The following is a 26967-nucleotide window of genomic DNA, read 5'->3' as shown; positions in this document are numbered from 1 at the left end:
TCGGATCATAGAGTCTTGGTTACTCCGGTTCCCCTCTGGGGCTGAGACCAATGAACTCCATTTTCACTTATGTATTTTCAACGGTAGAGTTTCTACACTCCATAGATTAAAGTGTGGAGCTCTGCTGTTCCTCAAAGATTAATGCAAAGTACTACTGTTTTCTATTCAATTCAACTTATTCCGCTTCTAAGATATTCATTTGTACCTCAACCTGAATGTGATGAACGTGACAATCATCATCATTCCCCATGAACGCGTGCCTGACAACCACTTCCGTTCTACCTTTGATTGAATGATTATCTCTTAGATCTCTTAATCAGAATCTTCGTGGTGTAAGCTAGATTGATGGCGGCATTCATGAGAATCAGGAAAGTCTAAACCTTGTCTGTGGTATTCCGAGTAGGATTCTAGGATTGAATGGTTGTGACGAGCTTCAAACTCGCGAGTGCTGGGCATAGTGACAGACGCAAAAGGAGGGTGAATCCTATTCCAGCATGATCGAGATCCTCAGATGATTAGCAGTGCTGTGACAGAGCATTTGGACCATTTTCACAAGAGGAGGGGATGTAACCATTGACAACGTTGATGCCCTTGCATAAAGCCAGCCATGGAAAGGAGTAAGACTGATTGGATGAAGACAGTGGGAAAGCAGAGATTTAGAGGAACGAAAGCATCTCTACACGCTTATTTGAAATTCTCACCAATGAATTACATAAGTGTTTCTATTCCTATTTTCTGTTTAATTAGTATTATTTTCGAAAACTCCATAATCAATTATTATCCGCCTGACTGAGATTTACATGGTGACCATAGCTTGCTTCATACCAACAATCTTCGTGGGATCGACCCTTACTCACGTAAGGTTTATTACTTGGACGAACCAGTGCACTTGCTGGTTAGTTGTATCGAAGTTGTGATAAATTATGAATTGAGATTAGAGCACCAAGTTTTTGGAGCCATTACCAGAGATCACAATTTCGTGCACCAGGCTTGCATCCCAAAGATTCCCAGTTTCTCTATTACAGAGAGGGGCATGAGGTTTATTCCTGAACCAAGGTCACACAGAGCCTTAAAGATCATGGTGCCTATGGTACAAGGTATTAAGAACTTTCCAGGATCCTGTTTCTTCTGAGGCAATGTCAGTTGATCCAGATCACTCAGTTCATTAGTGAACAAGGGAGGTTCATCTTCCCAAGTCTCAATACCAAATAATTTGGCATTCAGCTTCATGATTGTACCAAGAAACTTGGTAACTTGCTCTTCATTAACATCCTTATTCTCTTCAGAAGAGGAATACTCATCAGAGCTCATGAATGGCATAAGGAGGTTTAATGGAATCTCTATGGTCTCTAGATGAGCCTCAGATTCCTTTGGTTCCTCAGAGGGAAACTCCTTATTGATCACTGGACGTCCCAGGAGGTCTTCCTCACTGGGATTTACGTCCTCTCCTTCCCTTACAGGTTTGGCCATGGTGCTTATGTCAATGGCCTTGCACTCTCCTTTTGGATTTTCTTCTGTATTGCTTGGGAGAGTACTAGGAGGAATTTCAGTGATCCTTTTACTCAGCTGGCCCACTGTGCTTCCAAATTTCTAATGGAGGATCTTGTTTCTTTCATGAAACTCACAGTGGCCTTAGATAGATCAGAGACTAAGTTTGCTAGATTAGAGGTATTTTGTTCAGAGTTCTCTGTCTGTTGCTGAGTGGATGATGGAAAAGGTTTACTATTGTAAACCTATTTCTTCCACCATTATTAAAGCCTTGTTGAGGCTTTTGTTGATCCTTCCATGAGAGATTTGGATGATTTCTCCATGAGATTCACCTTCTTTCTGTCTGAAGGTTTGAACATCCACTCTAAGCTTGCTCAGCTTTTGAGGAGGAAAGAACTTGGCTGAGAAAGCCGTGACCAGCTTGTCCCAAGAACTATTTCATGGTTTATCTTGTGCTCAATTGAGTGGTTTTTATCTACTCTTTATCCACTTATTCATACTATTTGCATGGTTTTACATTTGCCTTCCTAATTATGTGCTTTAATTGAAAACATGCTTCTTTGATCTTATATTTGCTTATTATTAATCCTCTCTTATCAACATTAGATGCCTTGATATGTGTGTTAAGTGTTTTCAGAGATTATAGGGCAGGAATGGCTCAGAGGATGGAAAGGAAGCATGCAAAAGTGGAAGGAATACAAGAAGTTGGAGAAATTGCTAAGCTGTCCAGCCTGACCTCTTCGCACTCAAACGGCTATAACTTTAGCTACAGAGGTCTAAATGACGCGGTTTCAGTTGCGTTGGAAAGATAAGGTCCGGGGCTTCGATTTGATATATAATATGATATAGTTTCTCTGACCCTAGGTGACGCAATCGCGTGATCCATGCGGCCGCGTCGCAGTGACGGAAAACCAGCATGGCAAAATTCGAAACCAGCAAATTCTGGACAGTTTTTGACCCAGTTTGCCGCCCAGAAAACACATATTAGAGGCTATAAAGTGGAGGAATGCATCCATTCATAGAGAGGCCTTCATAATTCACAATTTTAGGAGTAGATGTAGTTTTTAGAGAGACAGGTTCTCTCCTCTCTCTTAGGATTAGGATTTTGGACTTCTCTTAGTTTTAGGAGTGACTCTGAATCCCAGGTTCTTTATTTTTATTTAATTTATGAACTCTTCCATGTTACATATAATTTTCTTAATTAATGTTATTTGAGGTATTTCAATTTATGATTGATGTTATTGTTGCTTTACATCTGAAGGCATTTTTATTCCAGTTGATTTACTTTTTCCCTTTTGGTTTTGGTTAAGAAATCAGTAACTCAGGAGTTATCCAACTCAACAGCATAATTGTTAATTGTTATCTCGCCAATTGAATTGAACTTCAATAATCTCAATCTTTTCTTAGGAAATAAATAGGATTCGAAGATCAAACTAATTACTCCCTTGACTTTCCTTTACTTTAGTAAAGGTTGACTAAGTGGAATTAAGATTTAATTTTCATTATCATTGATAAGGATAACTTGGTCTGGACTTCCAATTTCTCTTACCTTACTAAGAGTTTAGTTTACAGTTATTTATTTATTTTATTTGTCATTTAAATATACCTGTGCCCATTGCCCAAACTCAACATTCCCCAAAAACACACTTTTTCATAATCAATAATAAGAACATACTTCCCTGCAATTCCTTGAGAAGACAACCCGAGGTTTAAATACTCGGTTATCAATTTATTTAGGGGTTTGTTACTTGTGACAACCAAAACGTTTGTACGAAGGGATTTCTGTCGGTTTAGAGACTATATCTACAACGCGACTATTTTTATGAAATTCTTTACTGGCAAAAATCCCAACGTCAGTCACATAATCATCACATTCATCATGTTCTTGGGTGCAAATGAATATCTTGGAGAAGAAATAGACTTGAGTTGAATAGAAAAATAATAGTACTTGTATTAATTTATGAAGTACAGCAGAGCTCTACACCTTAATCTATGGTGTGTAGAAACTCCACCGTTGAAAATACATAAGAACAAGGTCTAGCCATGGCCGAGAGGCCAGCCTCTAAAACGTCATCAAAGGATCAAAAGATAATCCCCAGATGAAAATACAATAGCAAAAGGTCCTATTTATAGAAAACTAGTAGCCTAGGATTACAGAAATCAGTAATTAATGCATAAATCTTCTTTCGGGCCCACTTGGTTTGTGCTTGGGCTGATCATTGAAGCTCCCATGTGTAGAGACTTTTCTTGGAGTTAAACACCAGCTTTTATGCTAGTTTGGGCGTTTAACTCTAGCTTTTGTGCCAGTTCTGGCATTAAACGCCAGAATTCTTGAGCTGACTTAGAACGCCTGTTTGGGCCATCAAATCTCGGGCAAAGTATGGACTATTATATATTACTGGAATGCCCAGGATGGCTACTTTCCAACGCAATTGAGAGCGCGCCAATTGGGCTTCTGTAGCTCCAGAAATCCACTTCGAGTGCAGGGAGGTCAGAATCCAACAACATCTGCAGTCCTTTTTCAGCCTCTGAATCAGATTTTTGCTCAGGTCCCTCAATTTCAGGCAGAAAATACCTGAAATCACAGAAAAACACAGAAACTCATAGTAAAGTCTAGAAGAGTGATTTTTATTTAAAAACTAATAAAAACTAACTAAAATATACTAAAAACATACTAAAAACAATGCCAAAAAGCGTATAAATTATCCGCTCATCAACGAGCCTCACGGCGATTCTTCGAACGGCCACGTGTAGAGATATTTTGACAGCAGAAGGGGCATTCTTTCGATGACACTCTAGTCTGACATTATCTGATAGTTAGTCTCTCACTTGTTTTAGTACACCCGAGAGCTAGGAGCTATATAGTAGTTAGGCTAGCCTGGGCGCCAGTTTAGCGGCTTTTTGTATGGGCCAGGCCCCAGGAGTGTCGTGTAAATATTAGCTGCGTAGGATGACGAGGATGTAAACTGACTTGATCTTGTGTAAACGCTACATATTTTGTTATAGTGTACATGATGTATATTATCAGCTATGTTTCTATGTTTCTTTATGCTTCCTTTTTATTTCTCTCAATATATGCCTGTTTATTTTACCTTGTTATCCGCAACGATATAAAAAAAAAGTTACTCGTAAAACTGGCATCGCTCTAACAAAGAACAGGCTCATATATTAAAAAAGAGTTAATAATTAGGAGGGATAAGTTAGTAACACTTAGCTTCTTGTATGACCATGGCATACTGAGTGTTGGGTCGTTACAACAAGTCCTGGTAGCTAACCGTTGGACTGTCCCTCTGTCGCGCATCCACAACTCGAGTTATACTTAACATAATCGTGATCGTAATCATGATCCATATCCAACACCCTCACTGGTGTATATTAACGGGGGCGAGCTCATCCGGAACTTTCACAGTGTCCGGCCACACTTACGACGTAGGGTCAACAGAGTCTCGAGTCTCCACTTGGAGCACGTGGTGGCTAGCCACTGCTTTCTTCCAGGGAAACTCGTGTCTCAGATAGTGGAAGTGCAACATTCACATTTCATTCAATAGCATATATGCATTTCATACTCAACCATAATCAATAATGGCACCGCCATAACACGGCAATAACTCAGTCATCCGGCTCATGGTTAAATCCATAACCAGCCAACTTATAACAATTACAGCCCTTAGGCTCATGGCACATACAGCACTTCCACCGCCATCCTCCGCATCTCATATATTCATCTTTGATAATCATTGATCATAACTTTTCCCTTTGCTTCATTCGCAAGTTACCACATCCCCTAGCTCCTTTCTCATTGCTAGGCATATCATAATGATTTAAGACATAAGGGGTTATATCTGAGGCTTAAAAGTATGAGATTTGGCTTTTAAAACTCAAAAATCAACTTAGAGATAAAAACAGGGCCACGCATACGCGTCCTCCACGTGCACGCGTGGATGGCCAAATGTTCATCGACGCGTATGCATCACCCACGTGCACGCGTGGATGGAAAAATAGTCAAGGGACGCCTACGCGTCAGCCACGCGTACGCGTGTGTGCGTTTGTCCCGCATGCACAAAACTGGCACAGTGTTCGTGCAACTTTCGGGAATTTTGGCTAGGCAACCATTTTAGCACATCGACGCGTACGCGTGAGCCACGCGCACGTGTGGATGGCATTTTTCTGAAAAACGACACATACACGTCAAGCAGGCCTACGCGTGGGGGGTCATGCTGCCAAAAATTTTTCTAAGTTAAAAGCTGCAAAATTCATAGATTAAACCCCCAATCTTCCAAGGGACATAACTCCTCCATTTTAAATCATTTTTCATCCGTTCTTCTAACGGTATAACCACCCCGGATCCAATTTCAGTTTTAAACATATTTAGCACAAAACGGAGATCTCGAGTTCAAGTTACGTCCTATCAAAGTATACCCAAAAACTATATTTTCATTCAAAACCACAATGTGCCATTTTCAAAACATCCTAATTTCATTCCTTTTTGAAATCAACTAAATCATACCAATTTCAACCCTCTTTGAAATCAAGGAAGGTATACCAAAAATTAACTCAAGCCTCTTCAACTCATACATTAGCATATTTAACACATTACAAGTCAACAACTCACCATTTCATCCCATCTCAATCAAATAGCCCAATATTAAATACATCAACATGGCATATACCCTTCCTCATCACAATTTCCAATCTCATCATTACCAATTAACCAACATTACACATAATCACTACCATGCTCACTCACACATGGTTCCATCCATAATTTAACCCTAATCATTCATCAAGCATATATCATAACATGCATTTTTCTCATATATCACACCATCAAGGCATCAATATTCATAATCACATATATGACCACATCATATATTTCAACCATTCAACAACATCAATAATTCAATGCCTATCTTAGGGCCTCTAGCCTAAGTATTTCCTACCACGTTACATTTTAGATACGAAAAACTGAGACCATACCTTAGCCGATTTCCTAAGCTCAACCGGAGCACTTCCAAATCACTTGTCCACAAGATCTCAAGGTCTCAACACCTCAAAAAACATATTTTTATCACCAAAAATCCCTCTTCAAGCTTCTCAAAGCCTCAATCAAGCTCCAACACCCAATTATACACAATCCTAAGCCACAATCATCATACCCATACACAACATCTCAATACCCAAATATCATAGAACAACAATTTATACTAGAATTGAGAATCTTACCACACCCAAGGTCCAAGGAGACAAGATTAATCTTCTCCTTCAAGAGAGTTGGGTCCTATAACATCAAAGAGCCCAAAATCTCAAAATTTTTGCTCATGAAACTCGAAATCAAAGCTGGAAATTCGAAGAGTAAACAGTGGATTACAGATGAGCGGATAATTTATACGCTTTTTGGCATTGTTTTTACATAGTTTTTAGTATGATTTAGTTAGTTTTTAGTATATTTTTATTAGTTTTTAATAAAAAATCACATTTCTCGAATTTACTATGAGTTTGTGTATTTTTCTGTGATTTCAGGTATTTTCTGGCTGAAATTGAGGGACTTGAGCAAGAATCAGATTCAGAGGTTGAAGAAGGACTGCAAATGCTGTTGGATTCTGACCTCCCTACACTCAAAGTGGATTTTCTGGAGCTACAGAACTCCAAATGGCACGCTCTTAATTGCGTTGAAATGTAGACATCCAGGGCTTTCCAGAAATATATAATAGTCCATACTTTGCTCGAGTTTAGATGATGCAAACTGGCATTCAACGCCAGCTCCATGCTGCATTCTGGAGTTAAACGCCAGAAACAGGTTGCAAAGTGGAGTTAAACGCCAGAATCAGGTTACAAACTGGCGTTCAACTCCAAGAGAAGCCTCTACACGTGTAAAGCTCAATGCTCAGCCCAAGCACACACCAAGTAGGCCCCAGAAGTGGATTTCTGCATCATTTACTCATTTCTGTAAACCCTAGTAACTAGTTTAGTAAAAATAGGACATTTTATTATTGTATTCAAAGGTTTTGGTGTCTCCGGTTCCCCTCTGGAGCCGAGACCAATGAACTCCATTATCACTTATTTATTTTCAATGTTAGAGTTTCTACACACCATAGATTAAGGTGTGGAGCTCTGCTGTTCCTCATGAATTAATACAAAGTACTATTGTTTTTCTATTCAATTCAAGCTTATTCTGATTCTAAGATATCCATTCGCACTTCAATATGAATATGATGATCGTGACAGTCATCATCATTCCCAACCTATGAATACGTGCCTGACAACCACTTCCGTTCTACCTTAGATTGAATGAGTATCTCTGGGATTCCTTAATTAGAATCTTCGTGGTATAAGTTAGAATCCATGGACGGCCATTCTTGAGATCCGAAAAGTCTAAACTTAAAACTTGGTGCGCAGAAATTGTGACGATTCAATTCCTTGGTAACGGCGCTAAAAACTTAATACACACGTTCATAATCTTAGTTCTTTGTCACAACTTCGCACAACTAACCAGCAAGTGCACCGGGTCATCCAAGTAATAAACCTTACGTGAGTAAGGGTCGATCCCACGGAGATTGTCGGCTTGAAGCAAGCAGTGGTCACCTTGTAAATCTCAGTCAGGCGGATTCAATTGATTATGGAGATTTAGTAATTAAAAGATAAATAAAATATAAAATAAAGATAGTGATACTTATGTAATTCATTGGTGAGAATTTCAGATAAGCGTATAGAGATGCGTTCGTTCCTCCTGAACCTCTGCTTTCCTATTGTCTTCATCCAATCATTCATACTCCTTTCTATGGCAAGCTGTATGTTAGGCGTCACCGTTGTCAATGGCTACATCCTGTCCTCTCAGTGAAAATGGTCCAATGCGTTGTCACTGCATGGCTAATCATCTGTCGGTTCTCGATCATACTGGAATAGGATTCATTGATCCTTTTGCGTCTGTCACTACGCCCAACACTCGCGAGTTTGAAGCTCGTCGCAGCCATCCCTTCTCAGATCCTACTTGGAATACCACAGACAAGGTTTAGACTTTCCGGATCTAAAGAATGGTCGTCCATGGATTCTAACTTATACCACGAAGATTCTGATTAAGGAATCCCAGAGATACTCATTCAATCTAAGGTAGAACGGAAGTAGTTGTCAGGCACGCGTTGATAGGTTGGGAATGATGATGACTGTCATGATCATCACATTCATATTGAAGTGCGAATGAATATCTTAGAATCATAATAAGCTTGAATTGAATAGAAAAACAATAGTACTTTGTATTAATTCATGAGAAACAGCAGAGCTCCACACCTTAATCTATGGTGTGTAGAAACTCTACCATTGAAAATACATAAGTGATAATGGAGTTCATTGGTCTCAGCCCCAGAGGGGAACCGGAGTCACCAAAAACTTTGAATACAATAATAAAAAGTCCTATTTATACTAAACTAGTTACTAGGGTTTACAGAAATGAGAAAATGATGCAGAAATCCACTTTTGGGGCCCACTTGGTGTGTGCTTGGGCTGAGGATTGAGCTTTAGACGTGTAGAGGCTTCTCTTGGAGTTGAACGCCAGTTTGTAACCTGTTTCTGGCGATTAACTCCACTTTGCAACCTGTTTCTGGCGTTTAACTCCAGAATGCAGCATGGAGCTGGCGTTGAATGCTAGTTTGTGTCATCTAAACTCGGACAAAGTATGGATAGATATATATTGCTGGAAAGCCCTGGATGTCTACTTTTCAACGCAATTGAGAGTGCGCCATTTGGAGTTCTGTAGCTCCAGAAAATTTACTTTGAGTGTAGGGAGGTCAGAATCCAACAGCATCTGCAGTTCTTCTTCAACCTCTGAATCTGATTTTTGCTCAAGTCCCTCAATTTTAGCCAGAAAATACCTGAAATCACAGAAAAACACACAAACTCATATTAAAGTCCAGAAATGTGATTTTTTATTAAAAACTAATAAAAATATACTAAAAACTAACTAAATCATACTAAAAACTATGTAAAAACAATGCCAAAAAGCGTATAAATTATCCGCTCATCACAATACCAAACTTAAATTGTTGCTTGTCCCCAAGCAACTGAAAATCAAATATGATAAAAAGAAGAGAATATACTATAAATTCTAAAATATCAATGAAACTTAGTTCCAATCAGAAGAGCGGGACTTGTAGCTTTTTGCCTCTTAAATAGTTTTGGAATCTCACTTTACCCATTGAAGGTCAGAATGATTGGCATCTATAGGAACTAAGAGTTCAGATAGTGTTATTGATTCTCCTAGTTCAGTATGTTGATTCTTGAACACAACTACTTTATGAGACTTGGCCGTGGCCCTAAGCACTTTGTTTTCCAGTACTACCACCGGATACATAAATGCCACAGACACATAACTGGGTGAACCTTTTCAGATTGTGACTCAGCTTTGCTAAAGTCCCCAATTAGAGGTGTCCAGGGTTCTTAAGCACACTCTTTTTTTTGCTTTGGACCTTGACTTTAACCGCTCAGTCTCAAGTTTTCACTTGACACCTTCATGCCACAAGCACATGGTTAGAGACAGCTTAGTTTAGCCACTTAGGCCAGGATTTTATTCCTTTAGGCCCTCCTATCCACTGATGCTCAAAGCCTTGGATCCTTTTTATTTACCCTTGCCTTTTGTTTTTAAGGGCTATTGGCTTTCTGCTCTTGCCTTTTGGTTTAAAGAGCTTTTGGCTTTTTCTGCTTGCTTTTTTTTTCTTTTTCTTTCTTTTTCTTTTTTTTGCTATTTCTTTCTCTCTTTTTTTTTGCTGCAAGCTTTTGTATTCACTGCTTTTTCTTGCTTCAAGAATCATTTTTATGACTTTTCAGATTATAAAATAACATTTCTCCTTTTCATCATTCTTTCAAGAGCCAACATATTTAACATTCATAAACCACAATATCAAAAGATATATGCACTGTTCAGGCATTCATTCAGAAAACAAAAAGTATTGTCACCACATCAAAATAACTAAACTAGTTTTAAGGATGAATTCAAAACCATGTACTTCTTGTTCTTTTGTTTTTAGAACATTTTTTCATTTAAGAGAGGTGATGGATTCATAGGACATTCATAACTTTAAGGCATAGACACTAGTGATCATATAGTAAAGACACAAACATAAATAAAACATAAAGCTCAAAAATCGAAAAACAGTAAAATAAATAGACAAGGAGATTAAGGAATGAGTCCACCTTAGTGAGGGTGGCGTCTTCCTCTTCTTGAAGAACCAATGGTGCTTTTGAGCTCCTCTATGTCTCTTCCTTGTCTTTGTTGCTCCTCCCTCATAGCTCTTTGATCTTCTCTAATTTCATGGAGGATGAAGGAATGCTCTTGGTGCTCCATCCTTAGTTGTCCCGTGTTGGAGCTTAATTCTCCTAGGGAAGTGTTGATTTGCTCCCAATAGTTTTGTAGAGGAAAATGCATCCCCTGAGGCATCTCAGGGATTTCATGGTGGGGAATTTCCTCATACTCTTGTTGAGGTCCATGATCTCTTGTTTGCTCCATCCTTTTCTTAGTGATGGGCTTGTCCTCTTCAATGAGGATGTCTCCCTCTATGTCAAATCCAGCCGAATTGAAGAAGTGGCATATGAGGTGAGGAAAGGCTAACCTTGCCCAAGTGGAGGACTTGTCAGCCACCTTGTAAAGTTCTTGAGGTATAATCTCATGAACTTCCACCACCTCTCCAATCATGATACTATGGATCATGATGGCCCGGTCTATAGTAACTTCAGACCGATTACTAGTAGGAATGAAAGAGCGTTGAATGAACTCTAGCCACCCCCTAGCCACTGGTTTGAGGTCATGCCTTCTTAATTGAACCGGCTTGCCTCTTGAGTCAATTTTCCATTGAGCTCCTTCCTCACATATGTCTATGAGAACTTGGTCCAATCTTTGATCAAAGTTGACCCTTCTTGTGTAGGTGCGTGCGTTCTCTTCCATCATTGGCAAGTTGAACGCCAGCCTTACATTTTCCATACTAAAATCTAAGTATTTCCCCCGAACCATGGTAAGCCAATGCTTTGGATTTGGGTTCACACTTTGATCATGGTTCCTAGTGATCCATGCGTTTGCATAGAACTCTTGAACCATTAGGATCCCGACTTGTTGAATGGGGTTGGTGAGAACTTCCCAACCTCTTCTTCGAATCTCATGTTGGATCTCCGGATACTCATTCTTTTTGAGCTTGAAAGGAACCTCAGGGGTCACTTTCTTCTTGGCCACAGCTTCATAGAAGTGGTCTTGATGGACCTTTGAGATGAATCTCTCCATCTCCCATGACTCAAAGGTGGAAGCAATTGCCTTCCCTTTCCTCTTTCTAGAGGTTTCTCTGGCCTTAGGTGCCATATATGGTTATGGAAAAACAAAAAGCTATGCTTTTACCACACCAAACTTAAAATGTTTGCTCGTCCCCGAGCAAAAGAAGAAAGAAAGTAGTAGAAGAAGAAGAAAATGGAGGAGATGGGGGAAGAAGATGTATTCGGCCAAGGAGAAGAAGAGAGGGTTGTGTTATGTGAAAATGAAGAAGGAGTGAGGGGTTTATATAAGAGTGACGGGGGTGTAGGGTTCGGCCATTAGGGTTGGGTTTGGAAGGGAAATTAGTTTGAATTTTGAAGGTAGGTGGGGTTTACGGGGAAGAGAGGATGGATGTGAGTGGTGAAGAGGTGATGGGAAAGAGAGATTGAGGTGATTGGTGAAGGATATTTAGGGAAGAGAGTTATGAAAAGGTGTGAAGAGGAGAGAAGAAAAAGTGGGGATCCTGTGGGGTCCACAGATCCTGAGGGCAAAAACTTGGTGCGCAGAAATCATGATGGTTCCATTCCTTGGTAATGACGCTAAAAACTTAATATGCACGTTCATAATCTTAGTTCTTTGTCACAACTTCGCACAACTAACCAGCAAGTGCACTAGGTCGTCTAAGTAATTAATCTTATGTAACGACCCAATTTCTGGTACGTCATGATCATACTAGAAACTGAGCGCTACCAACTTGTCTACCTATCTATTATCTATTATTTATTATATGAGCCTGATTCGTTGTTAAAAGCGTAGTTATTTTGTGAGGTACTTTTTTTTTAAAACATTTGGATTAATAAACAGAATCATTCATAATCAATTCACAGATAATAATAGATAAAATAGTTATAAACAACTACACATAAATACATCTCAAGCATTTGTTAACATTCCGTGATCCAGCCTTTATTAGAGTAAAGATCTTTAGTTAGAATACCCCTAGATATAGCTAAATAATATCTATATCCATATATATTCATTAACAACTCAAGTCAAGTGGAATGTCATCAAAAGATAGAACATCATCTGCTACTCCTCTGCACGATCAGACTTTTCCACAAGACGTCTCTCTGGTACCTCATGAAGTAGCCACATAATAGGAATCTCGTACACAGGATTTAGGTTAAAGTGCGCATACGAACGGGGTGCAGACGTTGGCTGGTCTCACAGTATATACATGTAAACAGAGAACCATATTTACCCTAGACTCCGAAGACTATCTAGAGCAGAATCCTCTTCTTGCGAACAGTCATCAGCGAACTATGGTAAGGTACTCTTACTTCCATCTGAAGGGGGAAGGGAGAGAGAAGGGGTAAGAACTGGGCTCTATTCTGGTTTCTCTTTTCTCTGTATCTCTTTACTCTACTTTAATTACTTTGTTCTCTGCATCTCTTTTCTCTTCTCTGATTACTCTTTTCATCTGTATCTATATTACTCTTTTTCTCTTTATCTCTTTACTTTACTCTGGTTACTCTGTTCTCTGTGTTTCTTTACTCTGCTCTGATTTCTCTGTTTAACGTATGTATTTAAAGCTTATGTAAATTTCGGTATGAATAGTTAGTCCGTCCCAGGTATAGGTTCATTAAGTCTATACTGAAACAGTTTAACTTTTCATATAATACCTAACCCTAGTCACGACTCAAGTACTAACTAAGTTGCCCTAGTTCGTTTACTATTCTCTGTCTATTTTTCTGTCATTAAAACTTTACAGACTTTTTCTTCGATTTTTATCTTTTCTTCAACTTTTTATCTTTTATTTATCTTTGCCTCACTAATATGTTTTTACCACTCCCTAAGTGTTTTATGAAGGTAATTATGAGATTCTGCACTTAAAGTTGTCTTTCTAAAGCTTTTACAGAAAACTGCCTTTTTCGCATTATTTTATTATTTTTATTAAAATATTATTTTTAATTAAATATTATTATTTAATATTTTATTATTATTTATTATTTTATTAATATATTTTCGAAAATTAACTTTACCTTTAACCTTTAACCTTTAAAGTTCACTTTTTACCACCCGTAACTTTTAATATTTCTACTTTTACCACCCTAACTTTCAGAAATTACTAAATAACCCCTCAAACACCAAAATAATTACTTCCTTGCCCTTTTATGAATCAAAAAGGTGTTCTTCATTGTTCTTCACCACACTCAAAGTGTTCTTCATGTTCTTCATAAATTCTTCAGATTCTTACTCTGTTTTTACCCGTTTTTCAGTCTTTTCAGCAACCGATTTTTACCATAATTCAAAATAAAATTGCAGCCACTAAAACCCCATCTTTTCTACATGATTTTAACACAAATTGAACCCCAATTTAAGGTCTAGGGTTCGTTTTTCCAGCAGCCATGAAGAACACAAATTCAAAGTTGAATATGATCAAATTTCATCAAATTTTCACCAAAATTTCAACAAGAATTACTCATACAAACAATCAATTTCAAGCACAGCCAAACCATATCATAATCACACAACTCAAACACAATCAACCAAGATTAAATTCGTCAATCCCTAGCTTGATTTGCTGCTCCGAATTCGGTTAGACTTTCAGGTGGTCCTTAAGCACTTTTTCCTCCTAAAACACATCAAGAACAACTTTAAATCCACAAACTCTCAACTGACCAAATATCCCTCAGCATGTTAGGAAGAGATATCTCACCTTAGACTTGCTGAAAATTAATGTTTCTTGGCCCTCAAGTCAAGTTAAGCATGATTCCTAAGGAAGAACATCAAGAAAACACATGTTTGGCATGGTTTTCCTTGAAAACCGAATTTAAATGGGAAAGGTACAGCCATCTAACCTTATTTCCAGCCTCGATAAGTTACATGGTTATGTAGAGGAAGAAGAGAGGATCATTTTGGTGAAATCGGAGTTTTGATTTGAGTTTTAGTTTAGAAGAAATCAAGATTTGAAGATTAAGTGTTCATGAAGTTTTCTCTCTTTTCTCTCCTTTCAATTTTGGCCAAAATGATGAAATGAGACAGCCTTGGAGGTCTTGGGGGTGTAAGGTGAGTTGTGATTGGTTGGCTTGGAGGTGGGTTAAAATAATATTAAAATATCTCAGGTGTACAACTACTAAAACTAGATGTATCAGAACACTTGTAAAAACATCTCTAAAAATTATTTTCTGAGCTACTAGCATAAATGACACTAGTAACATATTTATTATGAGAATAAAACATGAATAATGAGGCCTTAGCATTGTTAAAGTCAGCAGAGAGTGCTGGTGTTAAATTGCACCAGTAAACCGTAAACCCGGTTAAACCGATTTTTAGTTTTTAACAAAAACAGACCAGGTAACCTTATAATATCATTCAAGCATTTTCTAATACTAATATAATGATAATATTATACTATTATCTCTCTCCTCTCATGAATCGAGTCCGGTTCATCAAACAGAGACTATTTACGAAAATCAGAATCAAAACTGCCAACCGATACGGTTCAAAAACTTGGTTCTTCGCGATTGCATTATCGAGCTTGCCTCAAAGGAGGTTCTAGCTTAAGGATGACATAATGATAATGAGGATTGAGATACTTGATGATATAGCAGAGGTGTTCCCTTTACTGATCTTCTGGAGAAATCCGTACTTTTAGAAAAGATCTCATGTACTCGAAAATCAGGGTTGTTACATTCTACCCTCCTAAAAGAAAATTTTGCCCTCAAAATTTCACTCACGTGCAAGAATCCTTCTTCAAGCGGTCTATTTCCTTCAAGCCATCCTGATGAAGAGATCGGTCCGTTCCTTACAGCATCTAAATATCACATAGCCATGGCCTTGGAGATCATAACAGCTATAAGAATAGTTGTGCCTCTCACGAATTTGTCGTTCGGAACTTGATTAAACCATGCCTATTCATAGTCATTGAGGTCTTATCCGCACCAAACAATCAATATTAAGGTGATCAGTCTTAATATCTCAAGTTAAGCACGAACATTCCCAAAATGAGCACTCATAGACATTCATGCCAAATGTATCTTGAAGATACCCTAACAGCATGGGACACACAAGCAGAGTATGCAATGAAGCATAGTCAGTCCACTCCCCAGGCCCTATTGGGAACGAACTGCTCTGATACCAAATTGTAACGACCCAATTTCTGGTACGTCAAGATCGTACTAGAAACTGAGCGCTACCAACTTGTCTACCTATCTATTATCTATTATTTATTATATGAGCCTGATTCGTTGTTAAAAGCGTAGTTATTTTGTGAGGTACTTTTTTTTTAAAAACATTTGGATTAAAAAATAGAATCATTCATAACCAATTCACAGATAATAATAGATAAAACAGTTATAAACAACTACACATAAATACATCTCAAGCATTTGTTAACATTCCGTGATCCAGCCTTTATTAGAGTAAAGATCTTTAGTTAGAACACCCCTAGATATAGCTAAATAATATCTATATACATATATATACATACAACATCCCAAGCCCTGACTTGTTCAAGAAGTCCCTAAGCTGGCGCCCAGGCTAGCCTAGACTCTATACTCACCTAGTCCCTCTAAACTACTAAAGCGAAGGAAAGTACGTTCTAGCTCTTCAAAACTCAAGTTAGGTAGAACGTCATCAAAAGATAGAACATCATCTGCTACTCCTCTGCACGATCAGACTCTTCCACAGGACGTCTCTCTGGTACCTCATGAAGTAGCCACACAATAGGAATCTCATACACAGGATTTAGGTTAAAGTGCGCATACGAACGGGGTGCAGACGTTGGCTGGTCTCACAGTATATACATGTAAACAGAGAACGATATTTACCCTAGACTCCGAATACTATCTAGAGCAGAATCCTCTTCTTGCGAACAGTCATCAGCGAACTATGGTAAGGTACTCTTACTTCCATCTGAAGGGGGAAGGGAGAGAGAAGGGGTAAGAACTGGGGAGTTCTTAGTAGGGTCGGGGTTATTAGTTACGTTCATTAATTCTATGTTGTTTAGCAGACTATTAGCAGAATACAAAGAAGCAGTAATTAGAAAACACAGATAAGTAGAGAAGATAGAGAAAACAGATAGCAGAACATGCCTGTCCCAAGTATAGGTTCATTAAGTCTATACTGAAACAGTTTAACTTTTCATATAATACCTAACCCTAGTCACGACTCAAGTACTAACTAAGTTGCCCTAGTTCGTTTACTATTCTCTGTCTATTTTTCTGTCATTAAAACTTTACAGACTTTTTCTTTGATTTTTATCTTTTCTTCAACTTTTTATCTTTTATTTATCTTTGCCTCACTAATATGTTTTTACCACTCCCTTAGTGTTTTATGAAGGTAATTATGAGATTCTGCACTTAAAGTTGTCTTTCTAAAGCTTTTACAGAAAACTGCCTTTTTCGCATTATTTTATTATTTTTTATTTTTATATTATTTTTAATTTAATATTAATTTTTAATATTTTATTAAACCTTATTTCCAGCCTTGATAAGTTACATGGTTATGTAGAGGAAGAAGAGAGGATCATTTTGGTGAAATCGGAGTTTTGATTTGAGTTTTAGTTTAGAAGAAATCAAGATTTGAAGATTAAGTGTTCATGAAGTTTTCTCTCTTTTCTCTCCTTTCAATTTCGGCCAAAATGATGAAATGAGACAGCCTTGGAGGTCTTGGGGGTGTAAGGTGAGTTGTGATTGGTTGGCTTGGAGGTGGGTTAAAATAATATTAAAATATCTCAGGTGTACAACTACTAAAACTAGATGTATCAGAACACTTGTAAAAACATCTCTAAAAATTATTTTCTGAGCTACTAGCATAAATGACACTAGTAACATATTTATTATGAGAATAAAACATGAATAATGAGGCCTTAGCATTGTTAAAGTCATCAGAGAGTGCTGGTGTTAAATTGCACCAGTAAACCGTAAACCCGGTGAAACCGATTTTCAGTTTTTAACAAAAACAGACCAGGTAACCTTATAATATCATTCAAGAATTTTCTAATACTAATATAATGATAATATTATACTATTATCTCTCTCCTCTCATGAATCGAGTCCGGTTCATCAAACAGAGACTATTTACGAAAATCAGAATCAAAACTGCCAACCGATACGGTTCAAAAACTTGGTTCTTCGCAATTGCATTATCGAGCTTGCCTCAAAGGAGGTTCTAGCTTAAGGATGACATAATGATAATGAGGATTGAGATACTTGATGATATAGCAGAGGTGTTCCCTTTACTGATCTTCTGGAAAAATTCGTACTTTTAGAAAAGATCTCATGTACTCGAAAATCAGGGTTGTTACATCTTACGTAAGTAAGGGTCGATCCCACGGAGATTGTCGGCTTGAAGCAGGCTATGGTCACCTTGTAAATCTCAGTCAAGCAGATTCAATTGATTATGGAGATTTAGTAATTAAAAGATAAATAAAATATAAAATAAAGATAGTGATACTTATGTAATTCATTGGTGAGAATTTCAGATAAGCGTATAGAGATGCGTTCGTTCCTCCTGAACCTCTGCTTTCCTATTGTCTTCATCCAATCATTCATACTCCTTTCTATGGCAAGCTGTATGTTAGGCGTCACCGTTGTCAATGGCTACATCCTGTCCTCTCAGTGAAAATGGTCCAATGCGTTGTCACTGCATGGCTAATCATCTGTCGTTTTCTCGATCATACTGGAATAGGATCCATTGATCCTTTTGCGTCTGTCACTACGCCTAGCACTCGCGAGTTTGAAGCTCGTCGCAGCCATCCCTTCCCAGATCCTACTCGGAATACCACAGACAAGGTTTAGACTTTCCGGATCTAAAGAATAGCCGTCCATGGATTCTAACTTATACCACGAAGATTCTGATTAAGGAATCCCAGAGATACTCATTCAATCTAAGGTAGAACGGAAGTGATTGTCAGGCACGCGTTCATAGGTTGGGAATGATGATGACTGTCACGATCATCACATTCATATTGAAGTGCGAATGGATATCTTAGAATCAGAATAAGCTTGAATTGAATAGAAAAACAATAGTACTTTGTATTAATTCATGAGGAACAGGAGAGCTCCACACCTTAATCTATGGTGGGTAGAAACTCTACCGTTGAAAATACATAAGTGATAATAGAATTCATTGGTCTCACCCCCAGAGGGGAACCGGAGTCACCAAAACCTTTGAATACAATAATAAAAAGTCCTATTTATACTAAACTAGTTAATAGGGTTTACAGAAATGAGTAAATGATGCAGAAATCCACTTCCGGGGCCCACTTGGTCTGTCCTTAGGCTGAGCATTGAGCTTTACACGTGTAGAGGCTTCTCTTGGAGTTGAACGCCAGTTTGTAACCTGTTTCTGGCGTTTAACTCTACTTTGCAACCTGTTTTTGGCGTTTAACTCCAAAATACAGCATGGAGCTAGCATTGAACGCCAATTTGCGTCGTCTAAACTCGTTCAAAGTATGGACTATTATATATTGCTGGAAAGCCCTAGATGTCTACTTTCCAATGCAATTGAAGTTTTGTAGCTCCAGAAAAGCCACTTTGAGTGTAGGGAGATCAGAATCCAACAGCATCTGCAGTCCTTCTTCAACCTCTGAATCTGATTTTTGCTCAAGTCCCTCAATTTCAGCCAGAAAATACCTGAAATTATAGAAAAACACAAAAACTCATAGTAAAGTCCGAAAATGTGAATTTTTATTAAAAACTAATAAAAATATAATAAAAACTAACTAAATCATACTAAAAACTATGTAAAAACAATGCCAAAAAGCGTATAAATTATCCGCTCATCATAACACCAAACTTAAATTGTTGCTTGTCCCCAAGCAACTGAAAATCAAATAGGATAAAAAGAAGAGAATATACTATAAATTCCAAAATATCAATGAAACTTAGTTTCGATCAGATGAGCGGGACTTGTAGCTTTTTGCCACTTGAATAGTTTTGGCATCTCACTTTACCCATTGAAGTTCAGAATGATTGGCATCTATAGGAACTCAGAGTTCAGATAGTGTTATTGATTCTCCTAGTTCAATATGTTGATTCTTGAACACAGCTACTTTATGAGTCTTGGTCGTGGCCCTAAGCACTTTGTTTTCCAGTATTACCACTAGATACATAAATGCCACAGACACATAACTGGGTGAACATTTTCAGATTGTGACTCAGCTTTGCTAAAGTCTCCAATTAGAGGTGTCCAGGGTTCTTAAGAACACTCTTTTTTTGCTTTGGACCTTGACTTTAACCGCTCAGTCTCAAGTTTTCACTTGACAACTTCACGCCACAAGCACATGGTTAGGGACAGCTTGGTTTAGCCGCTTAGGCCAGGATTTTATTCCTTTAGGCCCTCCTATCCACTGATGCTCAAAGCCTTGGATCCTTTTTATTTACCCTTGCCTTTTTGTTTTAAGTGCTATTGGCATTTTGCTCTTGCCTTTTGGTTTAAAGAGCTTTTGGCTTTTTCTACTTGCTTTTTCTTTTTCTTTCTTTTTTTTCGTTATTTTTTTCTTTTCTTGTTTTTTTCTGCAAGCTTTTGTATTCACTACTTTTTCTTGCTTCAAGAATCATTTTTATGATTTTTCATATTATCAAATAACATTTCTCCTTTTTCCTTATTCTTCAAGAGCCAACATATTTAACATTCATAAACCACAATATCAAAAGACATATACACTGTTCAGGCATTCATTCAGAAAACAAAAAATATTGTCACCACATCAAAATAATTAAACTAGTTTCAAGGATGAATTCGAAACCATATACTTCTTGTTCTTTTATAATTAAAACATTTTTCATTTAAGAGAGGTGATGGATTTATAGGACATTCATAGCTTTAAGACATAGACACTTAAACACTAATGATCATATAATAAAGACACAAACATCAATAAAACATAAGGCTCAAAAATCGAAAAACAGTAAAATAAATAGACAAGGAGATTAAGGAATGAGTCCACCTTAGTGAGGGTGGTGTGCTCCTCTTCTTGAAGAACCAATGTTGCTTTTGAGCTCCTCTATGTCTCTTCCTTGCCTTTGTTGCTCCTCCCTCATAGCTCTTTGATCTTCTCTTATTTCATAAAGGATGATGGAGTGCTCTTGATGCTCCACCCTTAGTTGTCCCATGTTGGAGCTTAATTCTCCTAGGGAAGTGTTGATTTGCTCCCAATAGTTTTGTGGAGGAAAATGCATCCCCTGAGGCATCTCAGGAATTTCATGGTGGGGAATTTCCTCATACTCTTGTTGAGGTCCATGATCTCTTGTTTGCTCCATCCTTTTCTTAGTGATGGCCTTGTCCTCTTCAATGAGGATGTCTCCCTCTATGTCAATTCCAGCCGAATTGAAGAGGTGGCATATGAGGTGAGGAAAGGCTAACCTTGCCCAAGTGGAGGACTTGTCAGCCACCTTGTAAAGTTCTTGAGGTATAATCTCATGAACTTCCACCTCCTCTCCAATCATGATACTATGGATCATGATGGCCCGGTCTATAGTAACTTCAGACCGGTTACTAGTAGAAATGATAGAGCGTTGAATGAACTCTAGCCATCCCCTAGCCACTGGTTTGAGGTCATGCCTTCTTAATTGAACCGGCTTGCCTCTTGAGTTAATTTTCCATTGAGCTTCTTCCTCACATATGTCTATGAGGACTTGGTCCAATCTTTGATCAAAGTTGACCCTTCTTGTGTAGGGGCATACGTTCTCTTCCATCATTGGCAGGTTGAACGCCAGCCTTACATTTTTTGGACTGAAATCTAAGTATTTCCCCCGAACCATGGTAAGCCAATGCTTTGGATTCGGGTTCACACTTTGATCATGGTTCCTAGTGATCCATGCGTTTGCATAGAACTCTTGAACCATTAGGATCCTGACTTGTTGAATGGGGTTGGTAAGAACTTCCCAACCTTTTCTTCGAATCTCATGTCGGATCTCCGGATACTCATTCTTTTTGAGCTTGAAAGGAACCTCAGGGATCACTTTCTTCTTGGCCATAACTTCATAGAAGTGGTCTTGATGGACCTTTGAGATGAATCTCTCCATCTCCCATGACTCAGAGGTGGAAGCAATTGCCTTCCCTTTCTTCTTTCTAGAGGTTTCTCTGGCCTTAGGTGCCATATATGGTTATGGAAAAACAAAAAGCTATGCTTTTACCACACCAAACTTAAAATGTTTGCTCGTCCCCGAGCAAAAAAAGAAAGAAAGAAGTAGAAGAAGGAGAAAATGGAGGAGATGGGGGAAGAAGATGTATTTGGCCAAGAAGAAGAAGAGAGGGTTGTGTTGCGTGAAAATGAAGAAGGAGTGAGGGGTTTATATAGGTGTGAGGGGGGTGTAGGGTTCGGCCATTAATGTTGGGTTTGGGAGGGAAGAGAGGATGGATTTGAGTGGTGAAGAGGTGATGGGAAAGAGTTTCTGGCATTAAACGCCAGCTTGGTGCCTGTTTCTGGCGTTAAACGCCAGACAGATGCTTGGTTCTGGCGTTTAAACGCCAGACTACTCTCCTCCAGGGTGTGCTGTTTTCAATGCTATTTTTCAATCTATTTTTGATTTTTCAGTAGTTTTTGTGACTTCACATGATCATCAACCTAATAAAACATGAAATAACAAAAAGAAAATAAAATAGATATGATTAAATAACATTGGGTTGCCTCCCAACAAGCACTTCTTTAATGTTAATAGCTTGACAGTGAGCTCTCATGGAGCCTCACAGATAATCAGAGCAAGGTTGGAACCTCCCAACACCAAACTTAGAGTTTGACCAATAAGGAGTATCCCTTTGAGGAACCAAAGGAATCTGAGGCTCATCTAGAGACCATAGAGATTCTATTGAACCTCCTTCTGCCCTTTATGAGCTCTGATGAGTAATCATCCTCTGAAGAGGATGAAGACATTACTAAAGAGCAAGATGCTAAATACCTTGGTGTAATCATGAAGTTGAATGCCAAATTATTTGGTAATGAGACTTGGGAAGATGTACCTCCCTTGCTCATCAATAAATTGAATGCATTGGATAGGTAGAAATTACCTCAAAAGAAAAAGGATCCTGGCAAATTCTTAATACCCTATACCATAGGCACTATGACCTTTGAGAAGGCTCTGTGTGACCTGGGGTCAGGAATAAACTTAATGCCACTTTCTGTAATGGAGAAACTAGGGATCTTTGAGGTGCAAGCTGCTAGAATCTCATTAGAGATGGCAGACAACTCAAGAAAATAGGCTTATGGACAAGTAGGGGATGTGTTAGTAAAGGTTGAAGGCCTTTACATCCCTACTGATTTCATAATCCTAGACACTGGGAAGGAAGAGGATGAATCCATCATCCTTGGAAGACCCTTCCTAGCCACAGCAAGAGCTGTGATTGATGTGGACAGAGGAGAGTTGGTCCTTCAAATGAATGAGGACAACCTTGTGTTTAAAACTCAAGGATCTCCTTCTGTAACCATGGAGAGGAAGCATGAAAAGCTTCTCTCACTGCAGAGTCAACCAAAGCCCCCATAGTCAAACTCTAAGTTTGGTGTTGGGAGATTCCAACCTTGCTCTGATTATCTGTGAGGCTCCATGAAAGCTCACTGTCAAGCTATTGACATTAAAGAAGCGCTTGTTGGGAGGCAACCCAATGTTATTTAATCATATCTATTTCATTTTCTTTTTGTTATTTCGTGTTTTATTAGGTTGATGATCATGTAAAGTCACAGAAACTACTAAAAAATAAAAAATAGAATGAAAAATAGCATTGAAAACGGCACAACCTAGAGGAGAGCAGTCTGGCGTTTAAACGCCAGAAACAAGCATCTGTCTGATGTTTAACGCCAGAAACAGGCACCAAGCTGGCGTTTAACGCCAGAAACAAGCATCTACCTGGCGTTAAACGCCAGAAACAAGCTATATTTGGGCGTTTAACGCCAGAAATAGGCAGCAGTCTAGCGTTAAACGCTAGGATTGCACAGCAAGGGCATTTTACACGCCTAATTGGAGCAGGGATGTTAAGTCCTTGACCCCACTTGATCTGTGGACCCCACAGGATCCCCTCAGGATCTGTGGACCCCACAAGATCCCGACTTTTTCTTCTCTCCTCTTCACACCTTTTCATTACTCTCTTCCCCAAATACCCTTCACCAATCACCTCAATCACTCTTTTCCATCACCTCTTCACCACTTACATCCATCCTCTCTTCCCCATAAACCCCACCTACCTTCAAAATTCAAACTAATTTCCCTCCCAAACCCAACCCTAATGGCCGAACCCTACACCCCCTCACTCCTACAGAAACCCCTCACTCCTTCTTCATTTTCACACAACACAACCCTCTCTTCTTCTCCTTGGCCAAATACATCTTCTTCCCCCATCTCATCCATTTTCTTCTTCTACTACTACTTTCTTTCTTCTTTTGCTCGGGGACGAGCAAACATTTTAAGTTTGGTGTGGTAAAAGCATAGCTTTTTGTTTTTCCATAACCATATATGGCACCTAAGGCCAGAGAAACCTCTAGAAAGAGGAAAGGGAAGGCAATTCCTTCCACCTCTGAGTCATGGAAGATGGAGAGATTCATCTCAAAGGTCCATCAAAACCACTTCTATGAAGTTGTGGCCAAGATGAAAGTGATCCCTGAGGTTCCTTTCAAGCTCAAAAATAATGAGTATCCGGAGATCCGACTTGAGATCAAAAGAAGAGGTTGGGAAGCTCTCACCAACCCCATTCAACAAGTTAGGATCCTAATGGTTTAAGAGTTCTATGCAAACGCATGGATCACTAGAAACCATGATCAAAGTGTGAACCCGAATCCAAAGCATTGGCTCACCATGGTTCGGGGGAAATACTTAGATTTCAGTCCGGAAAATGTAAGGCTAGCGTTCAATTTGCCAATGATGGAAGAGAACGCACGCCCCTACACAAGAAGGGTCAACTTTGATCAAAGGTTGGACCAAGTCCTCATAGACATATGTGAGGATGGAGCTCAATGGAAAATTGACTCATGAGGCAAGCCGGTTCACCAAAGAAGGCATGACCTCAAACCAGTGGCTAGGGGATGGTTAGAGTTTATTCAACGCTCAATCATTCCTACTAGTAACCGGTCTGAAGTTACTATAGACCGAGCCATCATGATCCATAGTATCATGATTGCAAAGGAGGTGGAAGTTCATGAGATTATACCTTAAGAACTCTACAAGGTGGCTGACAAGTCCTCTACTTGGGCAAGATTAGCCTTTCCTCACCTCATATGCCACCTCTGCAATTCGGCTGGAATTGACATAGAGGGAGACATCCTCATTGAAGAGGATAAGCCCATCACTAAGAAAAGGATGGAGCAAATAAGAGATCATGAACCTCAGCAAGAGCATGAGGAAATTTCCCACCATGAAATCCCTGAGATGCCTCAAGGGATGCACTTTCCTCCACAAAACTATTGGGAGCAAATCAACACCTCTCTAGGAGAATTAAGTTCCAATATGGGACAACTAAGGGTGGAGCATCAAGAGCACTCCATCATCCTTCATGAAATAAGAGAAGATCAAAGAGCTATGAGGGAGGAGCAACAAAGGCAAGGAAGAGACATAGAGGAGCTCAAAAGCACCATTGGTTCTTCAAAAAGAGGAAGACGCCACCCTCACTAAGGTGGACTCATTCCTTAATCTCCTTGTCTATTTATTTTACTGTTTTTCAATTTTTGAGCCTTATGTTTTATTGATGTTTGTGCCTTTATTATATGATCATTAGTGTTTAAGTGTCTATGTCTTAAAGCTATGAATGTCCTATAAATCCATCACCTCTATTAAATGAAAAATGTTTTAATTAGAAAAGAACAAGAAGTACATGGTTTTGAATTCATCCTTGAAACTAGTTTAATTATTTTGATGTGGTGACAATATTTTTTGTTTTCTGAATAAATGCTTGAACAGTGCATATGTCTTTTGATATTGTTGTTTATGATTGTTAAATATGTTGGCTCTTGAAGAATAAGGGAAAAGGAGAAATGTTATTTGATAATCTGAAAAATCATAAAAATAATTCTTGAAGCAAGAAAAAGCAGTGAATACAAAAGCTTGCGGAAAAAAAAAGAAAAGAAAAAAAAATAGCGAAAAAAAAAAGAAAGAAAAAGAAAAAGCAAGCAGAAAAAGCCAAAAGCTCTTTAAACCAAAAGGCAAGAGCAAAAAGCCAATAGCCCTTAAAATCAAAAGGCAAGGGTAAATAAAAAGGATCCAAGGCTCTGAGCATCAGTGGATAGGAGGGTCTAAAGGAATAAAATCCTGGCCTAAGCGGCTAAACCAAGCTGTCCCTAACCATGTGCTTGTGGCGTGAAGGTGTCAAGTGAAAACTTGAGACTGAGCAGTTAAAGTCAAGGTCCAAAGCAAAAAAATAGTGTTCTTAAGAACCCTGGACACCTCTAATTGGGGACTTTAGCAAAGCTGAGTCACAATCTGAAAAGGTTCACCCAGTTATGTGTCTGTGGCATTTATGTATTCGGTGGTAATACTGGAAAACAAAGTGCTTAGGGCCACGGCCAAGACTCATAAAGTAGCTGTGTTCAAGAATCAATATACTGAACTAGGAGAATCAATAACACTATCTGAACTTTGAGTTCCTATAGATGCCAATCATTCTGAACTTCAATGGATAAAGTGAGATGCCAACTATTCAAGAGGCAAAAAGCTACAAGTCCCGCTCATCTGATTGGAACTAAGTTTCATTGATATTTTGGAATTTTATAGTATATTCTCTTCTTTTTATCCTATTTGATTTTCAGTTGCTTGGGGACAAGCAACAATTTAAGTTTGGTGTTGTGGGGCTTTCCAGAAATTTATAATAGTCCATACTTTGCCCAAGTTTAGATGACGTAAACTGGCGTTCAACGCCAGCTCCATGCTGCATTCTGGAGTTAAACGCCAGAAATAGGTTGCAAAGTGGAGTTAAACGCCAGAAACAGGTTACAAACTGGCGTTCAACTCCAAGAGAAGCCTCTACACGTGTAAAGCTCAATGCTCAGCCCAAGAACACACCAAGTGGGCCCCAGAAGTGGATTTTTGCATCATTTACTCATTTCTGTAAACCCTAGTAACTAGTTTAGTATAAATAGGACTTTTTATTATTGTATTCAAAGGTTTTGGTGACTCTGGTTCCCCTCTGTGGCCGAGACCAATGAACTCCATTATCACTTATGTATTTTCAACGGTAGATTTTTTACACACCATAGATTAAGGTGTGGAGCTCTGCTGTTCCTCATGAATTAATACAAAGTACTATTATTTTTCTATTCAATTCAAGCT

Source organism: Arachis ipaensis, chromosome B06 (genome assembly GCF_000816755.2).
Source record: "Arachis ipaensis cultivar K30076 chromosome B06, Araip1.1, whole genome shotgun sequence".
NCBI classification, from domain to species: Eukaryota; Viridiplantae; Streptophyta; class Magnoliopsida; order Fabales; family Fabaceae; genus Arachis; species Arachis ipaensis.
This window is presented reverse-complemented; position numbering follows the sequence as displayed.